The sequence below is a fragment of the Mercenaria mercenaria genome, chromosome 8, assembly GCF_021730395.1.
Source record: "Mercenaria mercenaria strain notata chromosome 8, MADL_Memer_1, whole genome shotgun sequence".
Lineage (NCBI taxonomy): Eukaryota > Metazoa > Mollusca > Bivalvia > Venerida > Veneridae > Mercenaria > Mercenaria mercenaria.
The window spans coordinates 60,302,762-60,329,280 of record NC_069368.1 but is presented as its reverse complement, the minus strand read 5'-3'; the positions used below and the strand labels follow the sequence as shown (position 1 = coordinate 60,329,280).

Below are 26,519 nucleotides of genomic sequence, written 5' to 3'. Positions count from 1 at the left end.
AAGCTACGTCTAGCCACGGATAAAAACGTAGTAATCCGTATCGACTCGTATTGAAACGTACCTGAGACGTATCTTAATGTAGTAAGCCGTATCAATTCGTACCAATTCGTACGGCTCAGGTACGGATCGATACGGGTTACTACGTTTCTATCCGTAGCTCGACGTAGCTATTTGCGCCGTATGTGTGACTGTGGTATTAAATGCCTGCGTTACATCACTGAAATGAAGTTGGAAGAAGGCACAGAATCAAAAGAACAAATAAAGTTTGACACTTTTATTCTAATAACACATACACATCTTACAAGATTAAACAATGATGAATAATTGAGCCGCGCCATGTGAAAACCAACATAGTGGCTTTGCGACCAGCATGGATCCAGACCAGCCTGCGCATCCGCGCAGTCTGGTCAGGATCCATGCTGTTCGCTAACAGTTTCTCCAATTCCAATAGACTATAAAAGCGAACAGCATGGAGCCTGACCAGACTGCGCGGATGCGCAGGCTGGTCTGGATCCATGCTGGTCGCATACTCACTATGTTGGTTTTCCCATGGCACGGCTCATTTATTTTTTAAGCTTCTCGCCGACAGTTGGGTGACATTTTTCAAAATGTTCAATCCATCAAGTTTGGTGATAAAGGTAGTGAATATAAGTGTTGGATATTGGTAATTTTTAACAAGAGCTGTCGGAGGACAGCAACGCTCGACTATTCAACAGCCTTGTCGACTGAATGAATACGAAAGTCTAAAAAGGGGCAATATTTAAAAAAAGCAAAATAGGGTTATGGAACCTGCATAGTGCTTATCAGCTCATGACAGTTGACAAGTGTGTGAAGTTTCAATCCATTCCCATTAGTGGGTACTGAGATACCAGCTTACATATAAGAATTTAACCTAAAACTCCTAAGTTTAAAAAGGGGCATAATTTTGTAAAATGCAAAGTTGAGTTATTGACCCTTTGCACTGCATGTCATATCATGACAGTGAACAAGTGTGTGAAGTTTCAATCCATTCCAATTAGTGAGTACTGAGATACCAGCTTACATACAAAACCTTAACCAAAAAATTCTAAGTCGAAAAAGGGGCATAATTTTGTAAAAAAAAGCAAAATAGAGTTATGAAACCTGTGCAATGTTAGTCAGTTTATCACAGTGAATAAGTGTGTGAAGTTTTAATCCATTCCCACAAGTGGTTGCTGAGATACCAGCTTACATACAAAACCTTAACCAAAAATTTCTAAGTAAAAAAAGGGGCATAATTTTGTAAAAAAGCAAAATAGAGTTATGGAACCTGTGCAATGTAAGTCAGTTTATCACAGTGAATAAGTGTGTGAAGTTTCAATCCATTCCCACAAGTGGTTGCTGAGATACCAGCTTACATACAAAAATTTAACCAAATCGGGACGCGGACGCAGACGCGGACGCCGACGCGGACGCCGACGCATGGGCGAGTCCAATAGCTCTACTATTCTATGAATAGTCGAGCTAAAAATGATTTTCTACATTAATTCAAATAATTGGTTATTTAAAAGGATACCTAGGTTCATCAGTCTATTGTGACTTTCGCTGCAGCTACATCCATTAAAGCATGCATTCAGACAAACATAAAAGTACAATTATACTGAAGGATATGAATTAATCAATAACAGACCTATATATCAGTTAAGGGTGTTTTAAGGAAGTAAATGACCCCAACAATCCACTATTGCAAGATGTTGTTTTTTTTCCGGCGAGGTCGTGACATTTATTGCACATATATTTCTAAATTAACAATTCGAAAACATCAGAATATTTTAGAAAAGTTTGAAAAAAAAAACAATATGTAAAATGAATGCTACATTCATACCCTCCATAGGGACATGTGACATACAAAACAAAATAAAGAAAATGTTAAAAGCAGGATGACCAACAAGGAGCCGCAGTATTTCCATTCTTTAAAACTTCCACGACCGGACTATTTTGAATTCAGAAGTCCCTACCGAAATAGTGTGTCATCACAAATTACTAATTACTGTGTTTGTAAAATGTCTCATTGCAATGTGATCACACAGATCATACCATTTTCTTCGTTAGTCTGCAATCTGTAAATTAATGTTACAGTAAGTTACCTCCCATAACAGTAAGTTACCTCCCATACAATACGGCAAGTTACCTCCCATACAATACGGCAAGTTACCTCCCATACAATACAGCATGTTACCTCCCATACAATACGGTAAGTTACCTCCCATACAAGGGTAACATGGACCTATAACGAAAACTATTTCGTACCATTTTCTACTCACACCGTGCCATATTTTCTCCTGGTCTAAATTCAGTTGAAAATGGCTTGTCGTTTGGAAGTGATTGCGGAGCTTTATATATGTAATGTTAATGCTACAAAACAAAGTACTAAAACAGGTAAGAAAACATGGAATTAGACATAAGGCGCTTTTAAATCTTAGACGATAAACAGGAGTAAGTAGATGCTTTGTACGTTCCTGTACGTTCTGTCAACGTCTAAGTTATGGTAATATTGAAACTCGTAGTATTTCTAACCTTAAAGATCTGCTCCAGTCCTACCTTTTAAGGTTTTAAATTGTCACTGAAAAAGCATAAAAATCCTGACTATGAACAGTGACGCCTGTCAAAACAGAGTCAATGTTATATAAAATTCTATATAAAATACCTGTGGTTTTGCGTGATAAAGTGTTGCGCGTGGCCGTTAACTGTTATTGTAATCATGGGTTGCATACACACAATAGAATTTGAATAGCTGCGGAGCAGGGCTTTATTATATAGTGGACGCAACTTGACCCCGATGGTTGACCTTTGCATTTTAAAACATAATAAGGCACAACCTATTATTGAAAAGGAGTGTAGGTAAAACACGAGCTGCACGAGAAAAAGGAAATATGAATTTGAGTAAATATAAATTGTTGTATTGGAAGGTTTTCACTGATCAAATGTAAGTATATATACTTTGATACTGCACTGTTTACAAACTCATTCCATATGAATATACACGGCTACCCTTAGCACCCTTGATTTCTATAATGAAATAACGATATGAATAATCAGCCTAAGGTCAACCATCGCGGTCAAGTTGCGACTACTATACCTGGCAATGCGACTGGATCAACAAATATTGCTACAAAGCGTAGTGTAATCAAATAACAAGAGCTGTCCGTAAGACAGCCAAGCTCGACTATTCGAAATATTGTCACAGAAGCAGGAAATTATTACCCAAAATGTTAAATATCAAGAGTTTTAAGTTCGAAAGGGGACATAATTTGACCAAAATACATATCAGAGTTATGGGACTTGATGTTATCAACTAGTTTTATAACCCCGAAGAAACATGTTAAGTTTCAATTCAATATCTGCATTAGTTTTGGGGATAGTAACTTGCATGTTAAACTTTAACCAGAATTTTCTAAGTCCAAAAGGGGGCATAATTTGCTCAAAATACATGTTAAGAGTTATGGAACTTGACCCAGTGAGGTTGGTAATTGACCTTGAAAAAGAATAAATAAGTTTCAAAGCTATATGCCTTTTGGTAATAGCCGTATGTACTTGCACGCAAAACTTTAACCAGGATTTTCTAAGTCCAAAAGGGGGCATAATTTGCCCAAAATACATGTCAGAGTTATGGGACTTGGTGCTATCAACTAGTTTTATAACCCCGAAGACACATGTGAAGTTTCAATTTAATATCTGTAGTAGTTTTGGAGATAGTTACTTGCATGTAAAACTTTAACCAGAATTTTCTAAGTCCAAAAGGGGGTATAATTTGCCCAAAATACGTGTCAGAGTTATGGAACTTGACCCAGTGAGGTAGGTAATTGACCTAGAAAAGGAAAAAATAAGTTTCAAATCTATATGCCTTTTAGTAATAGCTGTATGTACTTGCACGCAAAACTTTAACCAGAATTTTCTAAGTCCAAAAGGGGGCATAATTTGGCCAAAATACATGTCAGAGTTATGGGGCTTGACCCAGTGAGGTAGGTAATTGATCTAGAAAAAGAAAAAATAAGTTTCAAATCTATATGCCTTTTAGTAATAGCTGTATGTACTTGCACGCAAAACTTTAACCAGAATTTTCTAAGTCCAAAAGGGGCATAATTTGGCCAAAATGAAGGTCAGAGTTATGGGACTTGGTGCTATCAACTAGTTTTATAACCCCGAAGACACATGTGAAGTTTCAATTCAATATCTGCATTAGTTTTGGAGATAGTAACTTGCATGTAAAACTTTAACCAGAATTTTCTAAGTCCAAAAGGGGGCATAATTTGCTCAAAATACATGTCAGAGTTAAGGGACTTGACCCAGTGAGGTAGGTAATTGATCTAGAAAAAGAAAAAATAAGTTTCAAATCTATATGCCTTTTAGTAATAGCTGTATGTACTTGCACGCAAAACTTTAACCAGAATTTTCTAAGTCCAAAAGGGGCATAATTTGGCCAAAATACATGTCAGAGTTATGGGGCTTGACCCAGTGAGGTAGGTAATTGATCTAGAAAAAGAAAAAATAAGTTTCAAATCTATATGCCTTTTAGTAATAGCTGTATGTACTTGCACGCAAAACTTTAACCAGAATTTTCTAAGTCCAAAAGGGGGCATAATTTGGCCAAAATGAAGGTCAGAGTTATGGACTTGGTGCTATCAACTAGTTTTATAACCCCGAAGACACATGTGAAGTTTCAATTCAATATCTGCATTAGTTTTGGAGATAGTAACTTGCATGTAAAACTTTAACCAAAATTTTCTAAGTCCAAAAGGGGGCATAATTTGCTCAAAATACATGTCAGAGTTATGGGACTTGACCCAGAGAGGTTGGTAATTGACCTAGAAAAAGAATAAATAAGTTTCAAAGCTATATGCCTTTAAATGATAGCTGTATGTACTTGCATGCAAAAACTTAACCAAGGTGTGACGCCGACGCCGACGCCGACGCCAGGGTGAGTAGAATAGCTAGACTATTCTTCGAATAGTCGAGCTAAAAATGAAATAAATAAGCTAAAAATATAAAGTTTCTTGCTAAAACTTTGTTTCAGCTCGATCATCGTTTTTACTGATTGTATTCAGTTCGTCTAAACATCATCCTTGATGCCTTCAGTGCTTCATATCCTGCCATTCCCTGGTGATAGTGTCCAGTTGGTCCGTTTTCGCCGTATCTACCATTGAGATTGCAGAAGTCTGACCCACAGTTCAGGAACCACCATGCACTATCCATCTCTGTAGCACATTCAGCGTAATCACCATCAAATTTTACGTCCGTGGTAATAAACGGGGTACCTTCCAACTGATTTATGCATCTGAAATCTGCGTTTGACAGTCCTTGAAACAGAATTAAGAAATATGTAAATCTAGACTAGTACGAGTTACTATTACAAAACTAAGATGCAAACAAGAGGGTCATGATGACCTTGGATTGCTCACTTGAGTAATATGAGCTATAAGACAAGATAAGATAAGAAATTTATTTATTATAGTGACATGTGTAACAACCATGATATGATACATACAAACAAAATAAAAGGTCAAACTAATGCTAAAATATTATGAAAGTAGCTCAGTAGGTCACACTTATGGTTACTGAAAGTCAGTTTTAAGATCGGTATGCATAACTGTACATGTCATCTAAATTTCGAGCCTGTATCTTAAAGAACAAGAAAGTAGGTCAGTACGTCATAGTCATTGTCACTGAAAATCAGTTTTAAGATCAGTCTGCAAAACTTTACATATCATCCAAATTTCAAGGCTGTATCTTGACAAAAACAAGAAAGTAGGTCATAGTTATGGTCACTGAAGTTATGTTTTGATATCAGTCTGCGAAACTGTACACGTCATTCAAATTTCAAGGCTGTATTTTGAATAACAAAAAAGTAGGTCAGTAGATCAAATTCGTGGGCACTGAAAGTCAGTGTTAAGATTGGTGTGCTAAACTGTACATGTCATCCAAATTTCAAGGCTGTATTAAAAAACAACAAGAAAGTAGGTCAGTGGGTCACATTCAAGGTCACAGAAAGTTGGTTTTAATATCGGTGTGCAAAATTGTACATGTCATCCAAATTTAAAGGCTGTATCTTAAAAACTAGAAAGTAGGTCAGTAGGTCAATGTCACAGTCAAGTGACCCATAATTACTTGGGGTCATCAGGTAATTATAATTAAACAACCTAGGAAATATAATCAGATAATTCTTTAAGTATTTTTCCTATATAACTCATATACAACTGACCCCCGTGGCGGGGCCTCTTTTCACCACAGGGGCATAAGTTGAACAATTTGTTGGAGACCCACTAGGCAATGCTACATTCCAATTATCAAAGGCTTAAGCCTTGAACTTTCAGACAAGAGGCATTTTGATTTTTGTTCCTATTTAAATCTATGTAAAACTTGTGAGCAGGGCCCCTTTTTCACCCTAGGGGCATAATTTGAACAATTATGGTAGAAGACCATTAGGCAATGCAACATACCAAATATCAAAAGCCTAGGCCTTGCAGTTTCAGGCAAGAAGATTTTTAAAAAAAATTCCTACATTAGTCTATGTAAAACTTGGGACCTCCTGGATGGGGCCTCTTTTCACGTCAGGAGCATAATCTGAATAATCTTGGTAAAGACCACTTGGCAAATCAACATACCAAATATCGAAAGCCTATGTCATAGAGTTTCAGAACAAAAGATTTTTTTAAAGATTATTTCTATATATGTCTTATATAGTATGTTAAACTTGGTACCCCCCAGGCGAGGCCTTTTTTCACCCCAGGGACATAGTTTGAACAAATTTAGTAGAGGACCAGAAGGCAATACTACATACCAAATATCAAAGGCCTAGGTCTTGAGTTTTCATACAAGAAGATTTTTAATTTTTCCAATATATGTCTTTGCAAACTTGCCACCCCCCTCTCACCCCACCCCCCATCCCGGGGTGGGGCCTCTTTACACCTTTTCACCCCAGGGTTTTTATTTGAACCATTTTGGTAGAGTACCATAAGTAAATGTTACATACCAAATATCAAAAGCTTAGGTCTTGTGGTTTCAGACAAAAAGATTTTTAAAAGTTCAAGTTTTTTTTCTATGTAAGTCTATATTAAACTGGGACTCCCGGGGTGGGGCCTCTTTTCACCCCTGGATAATAATTTGAACAATCTTGGTACAGAACCACCAGACAATACTGCATACCAAATATCAAAGGCCTATGTCTTGTGGTTTAAGACAAGGAGATTAAAAAAATCTTATACATGTCTATTTAAAAAACTTGAGACCACCGAAGCGGGGCCTTTTTTCACCAAGTCGTAATTTGAGAAAAAACCTTGGTAGAGGACCACTAGATGATATCACATACCTAATATCAACGCCCTATGCCCTGTGGTTTTTGACAAGAAGATTTTCAAAGATTGTTTTCCTATTTATGTCAATATTAACCATGTGACCCCTGGGGTGGGGCCATATTTGACCAAAACCTTGGTAGATGACCACTAGATGATTCCACATACCAAATATCAAAGCCCTTGCTAGTGTGGTTTTGGACAAGAAGATTTTAAAGTTGTTTTTTTCGGTTGCCATGGCAACCAGAGTTTTGTATGGAATTCATTTTTTGACTAATTTTCAATAAGGATCATGGAAGAAACATTCCTGTGAAGTTTCATCAAAATTGGACTGGTGGTTTAGGCTGGGAGGTGTTGACGGACGCTGGACAATAACTGACCACAAAAGCTCACCCTTGGGCACTTCGTGGTCAGGTGAGCTAAAAACAGATAATAGATGTAATTGAATTAAAATGTCTGGTTATGTGTATTCATTGCATTGAAAAGAAGCTGATCGTTCAGGGCAAATTCACTCGAGCCAAATACAACATCCCGGAGAATACAACATCCCAGATTAAGTTACTGTTATAATGTTATAATAACCCTTTTATATTTTGCCACAAAAAATATCTTATTTTCTTGGTAAATAGAATTCCATCTCTTAACAACATTCCCAATTAAGGTTGCAGTATAGAGATTGCACAGAATAATTCAAATGTAATAACAAGTATGTGCTTCTCTAAGAATCTGTTATTTTGTGTGACTTTACCTTGTTGCTCATTTTTTTTCAATATCGGCAGAAAATGAATAATCTCCATCATCGTGAAACTTGAAGTCTGGAGCTGACTCCTGTCCTGTATCCCCATTTTGTGCCGTCACCTGTATCATTAGCTCGGGAGTACCTTTCTTGACCATCTCTTTAATGTATTTAAATCCTGAAAAGATGTTTTAAGTTAAAATCAAATGTAACAACCTGCATAGTTCACGCGTATTTATTGTAATATATCTGAGCCATGCCATGGCAAAACCAACATAGTGGGTGTGCGACCAGCATGGATCCAGACCAGCCTGCGCATCCGCGCAGTCTGGTCAGGATCCATGCTGTTCGCTAACAGTTTCTCCAATTCCAATAGGCTTTAAAAGCGAACAGCATGGAGCCTGACCAGACTGTGCGGATGCGCAGGCTGGTCTGGATCCATGCTGGTCGCACACCCACTATGTTGGTTTTCCCATGGCAAGGCTCATCTAGTTTTTTCATGAGCAATATATTAAACGTTTTTTTTTATATTTCAGATGTTTGCTACACTTCCTGTCTAATCAATAAACTGAAAACACCAAAAATGAGTTTCAGAACTTGCATACATTGCCTTATTGGTGGTCGATTTAGTACATTGTTGTTTTTTCAAGCTCAAGAAAAAACATTTAAATATACAGTATTCATATTTTTACAAAGTCTAAATGGTATGCAGCCTAATCAAATGAAAAACTTTATGCAGTTACCTATCATTGCATCATAATCAGAAAATAGAATCAACAAAAAATTGATTTATTTTAAGGGAAATGAAGCTGTCGCACCGACAATTTCGGAACACAGGAAATGCTAATGTTACATGATTGATTCTTTAATACTTGCTCTGTTTCATGTTACTCTTTAACAGCTCAATAAGTTTTTCCTTTTATGTAGCGGGAAAAACTACATATTAATACAACTCTTCCGGCAGCTTAACTTCCGAAAATTCGTAAGTTTCCGCGCGCGTTAGGAAATACCACGAACACGAACGAGTGAAGAATTTTTACAAAAATCATCAACTTTTAAACGTCTAGGGAAGCAAGAAGACATTAAAATAGTTTCAAAATTAAAACATAATATATAAAAAATTCATCGTCTGTAAAATACTTCAATAGAATAATAAATACTCTCAGAAGATGAATAAAGTGACTACAGAGGAAATAATCATGATAATAAGATATGTATCACAGGTTTTTGCTTATTTTATTCAGTTTACTAAATGCCGTAAACTGAGACTGATAGTGGGGTTTTTAATCACCAAGGGAAGCATTAATTCTTCATTTCAGATAAATAATTTTCACATCTTTGTAAAGAGATAGAATGACAAACACTTCGATAGGATAATAAATATTGTGCGTTCATTCTAAGGAAAACATACTTGTTCAAAAAATATTTCCATCTTTGTTTCTATATAAAAGTATCAACCAGATAAAAAATCGATATCGCTCAGCCAGGTTTTTTCAAGGGGAATAATTTTACCGATAAGACAGAAAATTTGACATAATTGTTGATCATGTCTACAGATGTCTTGCTATTCACTTAAATATACCTACCGAGCCAAAATTCCCCATTTATGTCACCAAAACCATTTTCATAGTCCTTCAGCTTTCGACTGAAGTCAACTGAACCATCAAATCGGTTATGAAACACCTGCAAGGTAAGAATATAGAGATAATATCAAGTCAGACACTTTTCCATTAATAATTCACTGTTTAGTATTAGTGTCCGTTCCAATGCAGGCTTGCTTTCTAGTATTTTAGAAAAAAAAACAACTTGAGGCACATGATAAGTTGTTGAGCTACTGAATATTATCAAACTTTGAAGTAAGTTTTTTTCTTCATTTTATCGGATTTAGTGTCACACACAAAAAAAAACAACAAATTTTCATATTGGGAACTTCCAACACAATTTTGCGGAGGAAGACCACACATGCTCCTTCGAGCAATCGAAAGCTGTACGATAGCCACACAACAAAATAAATGCTAAAGTCGGTAAAGTTACCAAGATCTAAAATCTATCCTTTGGAAACAACGACCTGTAGTACACACTTTCATCGTTGAGAATATATCAAGTTCACCTTAACTGGAGATCTCCAGTTTGCTTTCCCATGTCTTCTATTTTTTTTTATTTTCTCTATCATAGTAAACTGTTACTGAACCGAGTGTCCCAATAATTTACCATCGAGCCCCTGAATAATGTATCACGAGCAACGCAGTAAGCTTCCAGTTGAGCCCTTACCTAATATTATAGTATACATGTAGATCATAATATACATAAATTGTACTCAAGTGACTCTGTAAATTTACCACTGAGCCCTAAGCGTTGTCTACATATCGTAGTAGATTGTCAAGTGACTTTTTAAACCGACATCTGAGCCCTAAGTTTATCTTTTTGTATCATAAGTAAACTATTTGCTAATTCAGTAACCTAATTATTGAGCCCTTATCATTTATCTACGTATATCGCATCAGACTTGAATGGGACTCGGTAAACTGTTCACTGTCGTATAAACACAAGTTTAAGAAAGTGACATAAAACTAACTAACCGTCCATCCACCACCTTTTGTTTCCATATCACACAGGACTTTGAATTTCGATTTGCTTTTCCACGGTTTTACTTCATATACACAACTTGTTGCACTGCGATTCTTCTCCAGTATGTCTGTGCAATCGGCACCTAAAACAATACAAAATTGATACTTCTACTGCTAAAAGAAAAGTAAATAAAAGTGAAAGCATTAGCCTGGACTTTAAACGCATGTATACTGCATTTCTTGCGGTGAAACAGAGGTACTCGACTCTGGAATTTCAAGACGACTGTATGTTCTGTATCCAGTTACCAGCAAAACATGCAACTATTTTATCTTGCTCGCTGCCTTGTACTTCGTTATTCAAAGAAATGTTATAACTGAAACCATGCGACAATTCTCGTGATATAGAATTATTAATCAACACATGCCTTGACCGGAGCACGTATCTTAGATAATATGAAATAATGCAATGCCTCAATCGGGATTCGTTACAGTCCATCAGCCTGCCTAATATGCGTTTCTATCAATTTAAAGGTAGGCTTTGGAATAAAAAACGATACTTTCCATATTTGTACTGATGTGCAAGACGTTCCGGTTCGGACAAGTTAGGTGGCCGCGTAAAGGCGTAGGGTTCTTCCAAAATATCCGAAGTCAGACGCTCTGTGCACGTGCCGGAAGACCATACGTGCATATTTTTTAATTCGATAGTATATCTCATTCCGTATATATGATCGCATGTTATTACTGTACAGGGATCGATCCCGATTTTTGCAAACTTAAAATCTCTAATACGCACAGCTGCATGACAATCACAGCTGAGCAATTTAAGTTCAAAATTGTAAATGAAATATCAAAATTAAAATCTACTTACCAAAAATTCTGTAGTAAGATGACCCTCACTAGTTCATCGACAGGGTTAATCGACAGTTGACCAAAAAGATCTACCATGCATCCAATACATTTGTGGTCGTCTTGTTCGTAGACGAAGCTTAGGCATTTTTCGTGATTGTGACACAGTTTACCGCGTGCCATGGAGTTGTCGACGCCGCTTGTTTCAAAGACCGTCAAAGTTGGCAAGCATCTATAGCCGGTAAAATCTGGTTCAAAGCTGTACTTCGTCCAGCTGATACCATCTGAAAATAAAAAGTTGCAAACAACTACGAAAGACAAGATACACGTTGACAACGCACGGAATTTTAAGTTCTCCATCATTCTCCTTTTTAAAACATCAACTTATAAAGAGACAGAAGCATCCATGTCACAGATGATCAGCATTTCGCTTTGTCTCTTTACGGTCAAACAAAACTGAAATCGAACAGTAAATTTTGTCACGTGACATATAAGCTACTGAATAAATTATACGTGCAATTCGACATCAAAGAAAACGATTGGATAGTTGAAATTGTAAAGGAGAAAGAATGAGTGTTTGGATTTAACGTCTTTTTCTGCGATTTTTCATTCATATAAACGACGGTGTATAATTGTAGCAGTGAGCACAATGCCCAACTTTATAGTGCTGCCTCAGTAGATTGAGTAGAATATCATGCCGTAGACATGTGACATGATACCCCACCCAGTCACATTATACTGACACCGGGCTGACCAGTCCCAGCACTATCCCCTTAATGTTGAGCACCAAGTGAGGAAGCTACTAGTACCACTTTTTTATGTCCTAGGTATGACGTGGCCAGGGATCGAACTCCCGCACTCGAAAGGAGAAAGAAATCGCACAGGCATGTACATATATATGTATACATAAAATTTCATGAATCATTGAGTTTTAAATGCAGCTACAGTTTTATCTAACTGTTTTGGGGGAAATAGAAAAATGACACCAGTATAATGAAGGCGTTCTTTAAAGTTGTCCTAGTCTTTCGAGCCGATTCATATTCAATATCCAAATATTTGTACATACATAATTAAGGAGTAAGCCTGGCTGCTTTCTATGCTTTCTTGGGATCTTCTTTAAGAGTTTATTAATTTTCACAACAGCAGTATATCAGCGCTGTGAAGCGGTAGAACAGTCTTACCGTACTTTGACTAAGTGTTGTTTTTTTTTTTCTGATCCTTTGGGTTCATGGAGTACATTCAAGATTTGTAAAGTAGCCGGTAAAAAGGGAGCAAGTTAGTGGTGTTGCTCATTCAATAATCACTTACATAGCAGACTCAGCCAAATCGTGACTGTTATTTTTCTCTACACTTATAAGTTTAAATTCACCTTGGGTAAATGTTTTGTTTTGTTTGGTTTAACGTCACGCTGACACAATTATCTATAGGTCAATTGGCGCAACTCCAGCTCTTATGGTAGACTGCAAGACAGTCGCCGGTGTAATGAAGTATTTCGACCCCCATAGAATAATGACCCCCGGTCATTATTCTATAGAAAAAGTGACCCCCGGTCATAGTATTATGACCTCCAGATCATAGTACTATGACTCCCCCACGTGAAGTAAACTGAACCTCACGAAGAATATTCACTCCCATAAAAAAACGACCCCCGGTCATTTGGTCAAATTTAGTGATAACTCATGTATCTAAGGCCTAATTGCTGCATCTTATGACCCCACCACTCGGGGGAGGGGGCATATAGATTTGCCCTTGTCCGTCCGTCCTTCCATTTGACTATTAGCCCCAGATACCATCACTTGACACAGAAATCAGAGCATTCCGCAACGGGAAAAGGGATTCTATTTCTAGACGCTGTATCTTGGTGTATACATTTTTTTCAGGCAAATAACAATTCACAATACGTTCACTAAACACACCAGTGTCAATAATCCCTGCAAACTTCGGTATGAAGTAATTCTTCAGAAGAAAAATGCACAAGAAACTGCTAGCATAGAACTTAGTATTAATAGAAGTTGCAATACTTAGCAGTGGCAGTAAAGTACGGTAGCGGCAACAATAGAAAGTAGTAGTAGTAGTAGTAGTAGTGGCAGTGGTAGTGGTAGTGGCAGTTGCAGCAGCAGCAGCAGCAGCAGAGGAATAAGTGACAGCAACAACAACAGCAGGAGAAGAAGAGGTAGATGTACAAGTCGTATTAGTGGAAGCAGGTATAGTAGTATCAGTAGGAGCAGTTGTAGTAGTAGTAGTAGAAGTAGTAGTAGTAGTAGTAGAAGAAGAAGAAGAAGTACATGTAGTAATAGCAATAGAAGTAGCGGCACCAGTAGTAGTAGTACAATCAAAATGTTAACTATTGGCAATGGAGGGTATAAGAGTTGAGGATCTAGTAAAATTGTCCGTTAGGTTTGGTGGGGATCACTTTTTAATAGATATTATCGTCGAAAGTCTTTTTAGGAGCCGGTGTTTTACACGGAAAGAGTAACTTTTTTTAAATAGAATAATGTCCGGGAATCGATATTGTATGAGAGTTCGAATGTAGTAATTTCGGAGGTGAGTATTTTACATGGAAGGAGTCACTTTTTCTATAGAATAATAACCAGGGTCGTTATTCTATGAGATTCAAAGGGAGTCATCTTTAGGGAGTCAGTATTTTACTTGGAGGGGTCAGTTTTTCTATAGAATAATGACCGTGGGGTCGTTATTCTATAGAGTTTTCAAAGGGAGTCAGTTTTTTATAAGGGGAGTCAATATTTTACAGGAAAGGAGTCACATTTCTATAGAATAATGACCGGGGGGTCGTTATTCTATGGGGGTCGAAATACTTCATTACACTGGCTTCGAAAATGTGGTTGTTTAAAGTCTCCAGACAAACACTTAAGACCACTTTAATGTCGTCGTTGTCTATAAATCAGGCCTATTCAAATTTTGTGCTTTGTTACGCGTTTGTCATGTTATATTTCAAAGCTTAGTAATATGAATGTCTAACAAACAACACATGCATATTTTAACGTCTCCAGTCTGGTAAAACCATACGGAATAATTCTTCCTTAAAATTTGCGAAACATGTTTACAAAATATTAATATTTGAAAGCATTTCGAGGGTTGAGCACAACACTTTCGCAACTCCTGTTAAATAAAGAAGGAGTTACGGCAGTAGTGCGCTCAACAATTTATGAAGAACGTCAAGGGAAACGTGAAGGATGGTGTTTTATACTTTTGTAAATTTCTTGATACGATCCTTTTTTTCAAAACACTGATCAGTATTAAACCTGTATTGTTGTAATAATGTAGGAGTACTCATTACAATGTCAAAAAATTGTCAAATTTCTATCATTGAGAAATTACTGGCAGAACAGACGCTTTATGTATCTTGGAATAACGACCCTGTAATAATGTACGTGCTAGTGCGGACTTGTGACCAAACATAATACAAAGGGTTCATTCCTACAGTAAGAGTAAAGTAAATGATGTAATATTATACATGTTTACAGGGAGAACTGATTGTATAAGCCACATGATGGAACTGGGGCAGACCTTTCTATAATATTATACATGCTTTGCATCAGTAACCCATTATTAAAATTATCAAAAAAGTGGGAGAGGCGGGGAGGGGGTTAATTCGGAAAATTGACACATTGCACCAGGTGACTTTTAGAACAACTGATTAAAGTCTGATTCTGTACTGATTTGCTGGAATAGCCACTAGACTTATAATACGGACTTTGTCAAAAAATTTCAACTTTTGTAATATTTCTTTTATTTTTTTCTCTGATAGTGAGAAATGCAAGTCTATTTTTGATATTTTGTTCGAAGAACTGATCGTAATATTAAGGTAACTGGACATATGATTATAGGATTATTGACTGGCTACATTCAAAATTTTGAATATATCTGAGCCGTGTCATGAGAAAACTAACATAGTGGGTTTGCGAACAGCATAGATCCAGACCAGCCTGCGCATCCACACAGTCAGGTCAGGATCCATGCTGTTCGCCTTCAAAGTCTATTACAATAAAAGAAAATGTTAGCGAACAGCATGGATCCTGACCAGACTGCGGGGATGCACTAGTTGACTATCCACTTGGAACATCAGTACAACACACCAGTAACAGTACACTAGTTTACTATCCACCTAGCACATCAGTACCGCACATCTGTAACTGTGCACTGGTTGACTATCCACCTAGCACATTAGTACGGCACACCTGTAACAGTGCACTAGTTGACTATCCACTTAGCACATCAGTATGGCACACAAGTAACAGAACACTAGTTGACTATTCACCTAGCACATCAGTACAGCACACAGGTAACAGTACACCAGTTGACAATCCACCTAACACATCAGTACAGCACACAAGTAACAGTACACTATTTGAATATCCACCTAGCACATCAGTATGGCACACCTGTAACAGTGCACAAGTTGACTATCCACCTAGCACATCAGTACAGCACACCAGTAACAGTACACTTATTGCCTGTCCACCTGGCACATCAGTACAGCACCCAAGTAACAGTACACTAGTTGAATATCCACCTAGCACATCAGTATGGCACACAAGTAACAGAACACTATTTGACTATCCACCTAGCACATCAGTACAGCACACCAGTAACACTACACTAGTTGACTATCAACCCAGCACATTAGTACGGCACACCTGTAACAGTGCACTAGTTGACTATCCACCTACCACATCAGTACAGCACACCTGTAACAGTGCATTAGTTGACTATCCACCTAGCAAATTAGTATGGCACAAAAATAATGGTACACTAGTTGACTATCCACCTAGCACATCAGTACGGCACACCTGTATCAGTACACTAGTTGACTATCCACCTAGCACATCAGTATGGCACACCACTAGTTGATTATCCACCTGGAGCATCAATACAGCACAACAGTAACAGCACCTTAGTTGACTTTCCACAAAGCATATCAGTACGACACAACAGTAACAGTACACTAGTTGACTATCAACCTAGCACATCAGTACGGCACAACAGTAACAGTACACTAGTTGATTATCCACCTAGCACATCAGTGCAGAACAACAGTAACAGTACACTTGTTGACTATCCATCTAGCAATTATTAGTATTGCACACCAGTAACAGTACACTAGTTGACTTTTCCACAAAGCACATCAGTACAGCTTATCAGTAACAGTATACTAGTTGACTATCCACCCAGCACATCAGTACAGCATACTGAGTAACAGTACATCAGTTGAATACCACCTAGCAATTAACAGTATGGCACACCAGTAACAGTATACTAGTTGACTATCCACCTAGCACATCAGTACAGTACACCAGTAACTGTATACTAGTTGACTATCCACCTGGAACATCAGTACAGTGCACCAGTAACAGTATACTAGTTGACTATCCACCTGGAACATCAGTACAGCACATCAGTAACTGTATACTAGTTGACTATCCACCTGGAACATCAGTACCATTACTTTTTGCACTGATATTGTCTTTAAGAATATCTACAATTATTGTTTTGAAGGTATAGCATCTCACAGTCTATTTCTTTATGCACAGGAAGAGATACCTAATTTTTGTTCACCCCGTAGGTTTTAGGTAGACTTACACAGTCTGTAGAAATTAAACATTTCCTATTCTATTAAAAAACAAAAATATGTCAACAGGCCCATTAAAAAATCCTCTTTTCCTCTAGAGTCAGAGGAAAGAGATATTGTAATTTTTTTTCAGAAAGTGCTATCAAAGAGGATTGATGCTTTACATTTAATGACTCTAATGACTGATGCCAGTCTAGGTTTTAAGATGTTAACAAGTTAAATGCCATCAAAAAATTTGCCATTTCACTGGTAGCAACTCCTACATCAATGGTTAAATATGGTTGGTTTGTCAAAGCATTTGTAATTTTTTGTATATACTGGTCATTCTCCATTCAATTTTTACATATATTTTATATTAAGCAATTCTGTTTTACTGAGTTCAACTTTATGATAATGAGAACTTATATTCCATCTGCTGACCCTCTTATAGATATACAGTCGAATACCGTTACCTCGATATTCAAGGGACTGTAAAAATTGCATCGACGTATCCAAAGTTCGACGTAACGATATCGATTATCTGGAACTTCTTTGTACTTGTGTTGGACGACTATATTGTCATTATATTCAATGCTTTTTTCAGAGGGTTCGAAAGGGGGAAGAAAATATATAAAACGTTCATACGATTTTAATTTTATTTAATTTTTCAAAATATACATTTAAACAGTAGCATTTTTATTCCTTCCCTAAACAAGTCTGAATGCAGCGGTAACGTTCCTAGTTGAGTAGTCATTTTGATTGTGCTTCAATAACAAAAACAAAAATGCCAGTTAAATACGCATATTGTTACTCAATCCTAAATGGAAGATTTTTACACCGTCAAACAGAAAATATTTCATCTAAATTAGTTGTTATATTTGAAACAGCTTCCCTGCTTGCACGGTGTTTTCCCCGCCCGCTTAGCTCAGTAGGTAAGAGCGTTGGTCTACGGATCGCGGGGTCGTGAGTTCGATCCTCGGGCGGGGCGTATGTTCTCCGTGACTATTTGATAAACGACATTGTGTCTGAAATCATTAGTCCTCCACCTCTGATTCATGTGGGGAAGTTGGCAGTTACTTGCGGAGAACAGGTTTGTACTGGTACAGAATCCAGGAACACTGGTTAGGTTAACTGCCCGCCGTTACATGACTGAAATACTGTTGAAAAACGGCGTTAAACCCCCCAAAAAAAAACAAAAAACAAACATGCACGGTGTTTTATGATACTAACTATTGGGAATTAAATGCAAACTTCCTGACATTTAAATTGGATTAAAGATTAAATAACAAACAAAACAAACACACAAACTAACTTCAATATGATTAATACATCGCCGGACAACAATAGGTTGATTTTCACACCTTACAACTAACATGGATATTTTTTGACAAGCTGTGATATCGACGAAACCAGGTGTAAAAACAGTACAGGTAAGTTGACGGGACTGAAAAATCTTATCGAGCTAAACAAAATATCGAGCTAATCATATCGAGGTAATGATAAATAATTACATTAAGATTAATAGGGAAAAATCGGGACCGACACAAACACATCGTGCTAACAGGAGTATCGAGCTAACCGATATCGAGGTAACGATATTCAACTGTACATTGTAAAAAAATACAGTAAAATATTAAAGGAAAAATCCTGGCAGCTCAGGTTTCAAGGACAGTCCCTTAAATTTACTGACTGACAATAACAGTCTTTACCTTAAGCCCCGATCTCACATTCCTGGTGACGGCCCCGGTTCCTCCTGGTAAACATTAGCCGGTATACCTGGACGAACCATGACATTTTTTTTTTGCAAAAAAGTAAGTTGGATTTCATATTCCCGACTCGGTAAATCCCTGATAATAAAGCAAAATCTTCACACTGACCCCGGTTTATTCCCGGTCTGACACCGGATACCCATGGTGATTGTCTGGCATAAATCCGAATGATCCCGGTGTAATCCCGAGTGACCGGGGTCGTAGCCAGTAGTGTCCCGATGAACTAAGGTAACATTCCGACATAGCCCGGCTGTGATCCGGTGACACACCAGCGCCTACCTCTGCTTACTCGGTAGCATATAAAATATGACGCATGTCGATCCCCAGCAGTTATCTTGTAGTCACTTGAAGCCAAACATCATACCGAAGACCAAGTAATAAGCCAGAGAATTGCCACCAGTGGGAAACTTAGTTGAAGACGACTCTACTGAAAAGCAAACCCAGAGCCCAATGGACGAAAACTCTGCTGGAATGCAAAAAAACTCCCTCTTCAAATTAACAAATAATCAAGGCCTTCGAGTGGTTTATCGTCTGATTTACCACGGTTTAGAGTTCAGATGCGTAGGAATTGAACCACGAGGGTTTTAGCCTGAGTGGTTAAATACTGAAGCATCTGAAAGATGAACCATGGTAAATTAGACGATAAATCACAAGAAGGTCTTGATTGTCTTCATTCCGACATGCTCATTGATATATTTTGAAAAATATTATACTGGACTTCATTTACGCGAGGAGTAATGTATCGGACGTCATGCGGCAATTTGACATCATAACTGACATTATAATGCTCTCTTACCGGTCCGTGCATCAGCCGTTTTTATCACAGGATAAACAGAGCTTGATTTTCTTCTTTGTTTAGCTGGAAATCAAATCTAGCCATGTTAGAATACGATTTTCACAGTGTTTTTATATACTATATCATCATATTATCTTATGTCACCGCAACTTAACCATCTGTTACTGTCGTAGATCCGTGACTTCACCTTCTGTTACGGTCCTGGTTAAACCCGGACATTCCGTTGTCAAACAGGGTTCTATCGGACTCAGCTGGTGGTTTGTCAGCATTTTCCAGCTATAACCTGGAGTTAATCGGTGAATAAACCTAGGCTTACCCTAACCCAACTGGTACAAGACGGAGCCATACCGTGCTTTGCCTGTGCCATGACGTCCTGGGACCGGAGTCCGCCGCTGCTCTACCGTGTATAAAGTGATTGCCAGTGACCCCAGATTACTATGGAATATCATGGTAGACACACGGTGGATATCCGGTGTTACCCCCGGAAACTGCCGGCATTGCGCCGATGTTGCACGTAATATGCCAGTTTTGGCCATTATTCCCTGTGATTCCGGTTGTATTAAACATTTTAAAGCGGCATGCACCCAGATTATAGTTCAATAACAAAACAAGAGCACTTTGAATGAATAGTTATGGCCGATGTTAGAGTTTAGACCCTTTGACCTACGAAGCTGGGTCTTGCGCCACACGTCGTCTTACTGTGTCACACATTCATGCGTAGTTATTTTAAAATCCATGCATGAATGACAAAGATATGGACCGGACACGCTCATCAATGCACTATCACGAAAAATGACCTTTAACGTCTAAGTGTGACCTTGACCTTTGAGCTACGGACCTGGGTCTTGCACAAGACATGTCGTCTTACTGTGGTATACATTCATGCCAAGTTATTTGAAAATCCATCCATGGATGACAAAGATATGGACCGGACACGCCCATCAATGCACTATCCTTTAACGTCTAAGTGTGACCTTGACATTTGAGCTACGGACCTGGGTCTTGCGCGCGACACGTCGTCTTACTGTGGTACACATTCATGCCAAGTTATTTGAAAATCCATCCATGGATGACAAAGATATGGAGCGGACACGCCCCTCAATGCACTATCCTTTAAAGTCTAAGTGTGACCTTGACCTTTGAGCTACGGACCTGGGTCTTGCGCATGACACGTCGTCTTACTGTGGTACACATTTATGCCAAGTTATTTGAAAATCTATCCATCGATGACAAAGATATGGACCGGACACGCCCATCAATGCACTATCCTTTAATGTCTAAGTGTGACCTTGACCTTTGAGCTACGGACCTGGGTCTTGCACGAGACACGTTGTCTTACTGTGGTACACATTCATGCCAAGTTATTTGAAAATCCATCCATCCATGACAAAGATATGGACCGGACACGCCCATCAATGCACTATCCTTTAATGTCTAAGTGTGACCTTGACCTCTGAGCTACGGACCTGGGTCTTGCGCGCAACACGTCGTCTTACTGTGGTACACATTCATGCCAAGTTATTTGAAAATCCATCCATCCATGACAAAGATATGGACCGGACACGAAAATTGCGGACAGACTGACAGACCGACAGACGGTTCAAAAACTATATGCCTCCCTTCGGGGGCACAAAAAAATATTTTTTTTTTAGATACAATCAAACCTGTGTTAAAGACCACCTGGATTTAAAGACTACATGTTTTGTTGCCCATTTTTACATTTACAGTGTATTTTAACCTGTAAATAAAGACCGTCTCCAAATAAAGACCACATTTTGGCTCTCCCAAGCGTGGTCTTTATAGACAGGTTTGACTGTATCTTGAAATAAATGCTATATTTCTTAAGAAGGCTTTAAAACTTAATTACTAACAAACATTATGTTACTGACACACATTAGAATTTACTGTTTTTACTGCTTTTTATGATGAAAATCGAAAAGCGTTTGTCACGCTTTTACACCAGGTAAACTGTCTCGATTACAGATATCTATATTTTGAAGTCATTACTCACTGCTTCAGTTATAACGCTATTGGTTACGACAACTGGAAAATGTCTTTATTGCCGCGGCTGTCCGGGGTTCGATTCCCGACGCGGTCATCTTTTTTTTCTTGATTTGGAACTTTTAAAATATTTTTGAAACAAAAATTCATATTCTAATGTAACAGTTCATAATATGACCAAACTTCAATTTGAAAAAAAGATTACTTTTTAGCCAAATCTGGAGGCATGCTGTTTTAAAACAACCGGGGCCGTTTGCCGGGTCGACAAGGTTTATCAAGGATCTTCCTGGATGTCCACGGAATCGTCAAGGTTGTACGCTGGTTCAACAAGGTTGAACAAGGTTTATCCCGGACCACTGAACAGGGATAAACCAGGAGACCAAACCGTGACAGCAGTGAGATTGGGGCTTTAAAGTTACGGGCAAGACTGCAATAATTAGAGCACAGTTACAGTCAGCCCGTAAATATATGGTCCGGTCCTGGAAACCAGCTGCCGGGATTTTGCCTGTAAATATCCAAAATTACCATTTCCACAGTAGAACTGGATCAAGGATAAACAATACTAAATCAGTATGTGTCCACACCACTCTGAGTCAATAAACTAAAATTTTAAACTAAACTGTATTGTAATATATGCAATACAAAACGAATTTTATTGAACTTTTTATTTAGAGTGGACTGTGTCCGTATGATGTGGGTGTTGATGTGAAACAAACTTTTTTTTAAAGTTTCAATGTTAAAAGTCCATATACATGTAGTAACAAAAGACATATGATGAAAAAAAGCTATAGATCTATATACAGGAGGACTTTTCATGCATACCAGACATGATTTTCCTGTGTTTTTGCCAGTGCTAGAAAAACATGTCTTACACCTTGGGTGTAAGATACCTTTATGAATGAACGAGTAAATTCATATACTTCTATATAATAAAATAGCCATTTAAAGAAAAACATCAAGAATACTATGCAAGGAAAGGAGTATATCACTAGTTGAAGGTGCAGATGCTGCTCTTGGGTCCCTGTTTTGCGGTAACACAGCAGAGCCTCATTACCATCTAAACTGTTACTGTTACCTTCAATCAGGGAAAGATTCTTACATTCTTTAATGTTTCTCTCAGATCAGATTTCGTTTTGTGCGACTTAATGCTTCTTGCCGCAAAATGCATTCATGCTTACATGTATTTCATTTTAACCGATAGAGGCACAGTTGAGTAATATATCACATATACAGCGTTATATGTCGTTTTTTGCATTTTTTCATTATAGTGCTGTATTTAGGCAGAGATGTACTGTGACATTAAGGTATGGGCTGTTAGTGACAATTAGCATTCCCATTCAACTATGTATTCTCTGTATATGAGACTTATGAAAATGCAATTTGCCTTTATGAACACAATGACAAAATAATTTACGAGAATACCTGATCGCACGAAAATTGCCGATTGTCAGTTTGGATCTACTAGCTTGTTTTTTTTTTTTATCTTGTATTTTTATTATCCAGTAAGCTCACTAGGTAGAGCACAGGACTGTGAATAGACAATTGTCCATAGGTGCATTTAGACAGACTTTTGTCTGAAAACAGTGTCGTAAAAAAAGTAACTTGCAGAACAGAATGGAGGGATTGGGGGCTTAAGTGGCCACCTTTAAATAATGGAAATACAGTTGAAAAAAAAACTGTTAAATCCAACTCTCAAGTACAAAAATACTGTTTTTATTCCAACTGCTTAACCATGTAACAAACTGAATGGCTCCATAAACAGGGCAACAGTGTAAAAAAGTTTCATGCAATTTCTCTGAGGAATGTGAACAACTCTGATAAAGTTTATTTTTGTAATTATAGGAAGTGGGAGTTTTTCAAATGACCCATTTTAGAGAAACACAAGCTGATGATGAATAGATCTAGTATCAGATTTTGATAACTGTTTATTCTAACATTAAATTATATTAAACAAGCAATTTTATTCCATACCTTACAAATATATTTAAAATGTACAAAATCCTAAGGAGCCTTTGTGGTTGTGTGGTTAAGGTTGCCAACTTTGAATCACTTGCCCCTTACCACTGCGGGTTTGAAACTTCACTAGGGATGTAGAATTTTCCATGTGAGGAAGCTATCCACTTGGCTTACGGAAGGTGGATGGTTCTACCCGGGTACCCACCAATGATAAAATAACGCTTGCAGGGCTACCTAGAGTCTTCATCTCCTATCAAACTGGAAAGTCGCCATGTGGCCTATTCAGTCGAAACTCGGTATCTCAAACTCGCTTACCTCGAAATTCCGCTTAAGTCAAAGAAATTTTCAAGTCCCGTTAAATTTCCCTCTTTATATATGTAATTCAACTTCGAGTTACCGAAACTCCGGATGTGTCGAAAGGGATTTTCAGTCCCGTCAATAAAATTCAAGTGCATTTTAAACTCGGTAAGTCGAAGTGAGAAAAATATGCGATAAAATTTCACACATGTCATTGTGAATGTGGCTGGTATTTAACACATGTCAATGTTTCTTGCCTATCCAGAAAGATTATCAAAGTGAGATGATGTCATACTTGTTCGCACGTGCCATAATGAAAATTGTTTGATGTAAACATTAGACTTCTTTAATTAGCAGTCATTTGTGTTTGAGACGTTATGAAAATTGCTTTTAATTTAAACTTATGAATTTATTAGTTTGAACTGTTGGGATCTTTAATAAAAATTAATCAGAGGTAATCGCGATGTGACTGACAATAAACATTAACTTCTTGAGGGAAAACACCATTCGTTCAAAATGTCAAAATGAAATGCTGTCAATCCTCCAGCAGAGAAACATGGTACGAAAAGGAAACTTGACTCAAAAACATTTGAGGTTAGTATCATTTTTATTCTACGAAAAACTGAAAAAAACTTTGATAAACACAAACTGTACGGAATCGTGTACGCGTAAAGTGCTGACAGCGTATAGATGGTATCAAGGAAACAGTTTCTATTTTTTATCAAATCTTTTCGTAATGTGTACTCATTTCTATCCATATAAGTCCCACTTCATAACTCGAATTTCGGTTATCTCGAAATAAAAAGCACAGTCCCTTGAAATTCGAGATACCGAATTTCGACTGTATTTGTGTTGGCGTGATAATATTCCAAACAATAAAAAGAATATACAGAAATTTATGTTAATTTTATTTAATTCAGAAACATGGAGATTGTGGAATTTTTGACAATATTAAAATATTTTCATCCTGATGGTCTATAGTAGACCGAAACCGGTCGATCAATTAATAAATAGTATATCAACCACCCCGGTGTTCGACATGTTGTTCTCCCCATTTCCCTTACAGAAGAAAAAGGCCTGCTGCGTATTCTTGCTGTGTACATACAGCGTATATGATGCGTACATGATGTGTACTGAAATCAAGGGCTTTAAATAGTACGCAGGATTTACACCGCACATACACCGATAGTACGTTTGTAGTACACTTTTGACATGCAAATGAGCTCTGCCGCGTACTACTTGCTGCGTACATGCTGTGGACTACATAGTACACAGGATGTACGCTGGAGGAATTTAGTATGCGGGGAAATAGTACGCAGCATGTACGCGGCACATACACTTTTCACATGCAAATGAGCCTGCGGTGTACTACCCCTGCGGCGTACATTCTGTGTACTCCTGCGGCGTACATGCTGTGTACTCCTGCTGCATACATGCTGTGTACTCTTGTGGCGAAACTGCTGTGATGATGTAAATTCCTTACCCCACCAACTTTCGTATGCAAATGCTGATCATTTGGACAGAAAAAAAACGAAAAAAGATAAGTGACATGCATCAATAAGTATTTACCCTTACCAAAATAATGTAGATTGATGTTATCAAATAAATTAGTATGCTTTTCTTCATCCACTTTTCAATGAAATAAATCATTTTTGTAGCATGTAATTTGGTAAACATTTGAAGAAAGGAAGTGTCTAGCCGTCCGGTAACCGGACGCCTAGCCTGCGTTCTAGTCGTCCGGTTACCGGACGGCTAGCAAATCCTCAGGGGATTTTCTAGTCGTCCGGTAATTGATTTCCAAATGAATAAGACATGATTTTATATAGTTTTAATGTTATTTACTTAAGATATTGATACTTATCTGCAAACAAAATGTTGTGTGAATACATATTATACAGATTTACAATAAATCACTGCATTATTCAGCCGATAAAATGGAAGTTTGCCGAACTCAATGATGGTGAGATCGACATGACGTCACTTATCAAAGTCTGTTCATCTGGAGGCTTTTATGGGATCGGAATTTTTAAATTTTAACAACTTTTTCACTGGATTTTCAAAAATAAAACAGTTTTGAAATTTCAATTTCATATTTTAGTATTCAAATATTTTTTAATGAACAACTGTTTTAAATGACATCTAATTTCAAAAGCGGCACTGAAATGTTCAAAACTTTAAGAAAAACAGTAGTTAAAATATATATAGAGATTTGTGTTTTAATAATTAAAGTTTAGGCCGTTAGAAAAACATCACTTTTTACAAAAATAGCATATGGACGTTCGGCGATCAATGTTTAATCATTTCTAAAAATAGAATATCAACGGCTTTGTAAACAAACACGATCTCTTGCGTTTAATTGACTGAAAAATCAGATAAATATTGGTATTTTAAGTAAATAACATTTAAAACTGTATAAAATCATTACCTATTCAATAAGAAATCAATTACCGGACGACTAGAAAATCCCCTGAGGATTTGCTAGTCGTCCGGTAACCGGACGACTAGAACGCAGGCTAGACGTCCGGTTACCGGACGGCTAGACACTTCCTTGAAGAAAATGGCGTAACTGCATCAAGGGGAAACAACTTTAATGCAACTAAATATAAGTGGTATGATTTATTATAGACGATGTATGCGTAGTATGTATTTATTTTGATTAAAATCCATCTGAGAAC

The 26,519-nt window shown here is 37.5% G+C and overlaps 1 long non-coding RNA gene across 1 annotated transcript; it reads right to left on the bottom strand.

The window, feature by feature from the left end:
- Window positions 1-515: 515 nt before the first annotated feature.
- Window positions 516-25,530, bottom strand: LOC123565709 (uncharacterized). Its single transcript, XR_008372083.1, has 6 exons — window positions 25,420-25,530; window positions 11,479-11,740; window positions 10,623-10,753; window positions 9,630-9,726; window positions 8,056-8,221; window positions 516-5,315 (listed from the first exon to the last, which is right to left on the bottom strand). It is a non-coding gene; the product is annotated as an uncharacterized LOC123565709 (long non-coding RNA).
- Between the last annotated feature and the right edge of the window lie 989 nt (window positions 25,531-26,519).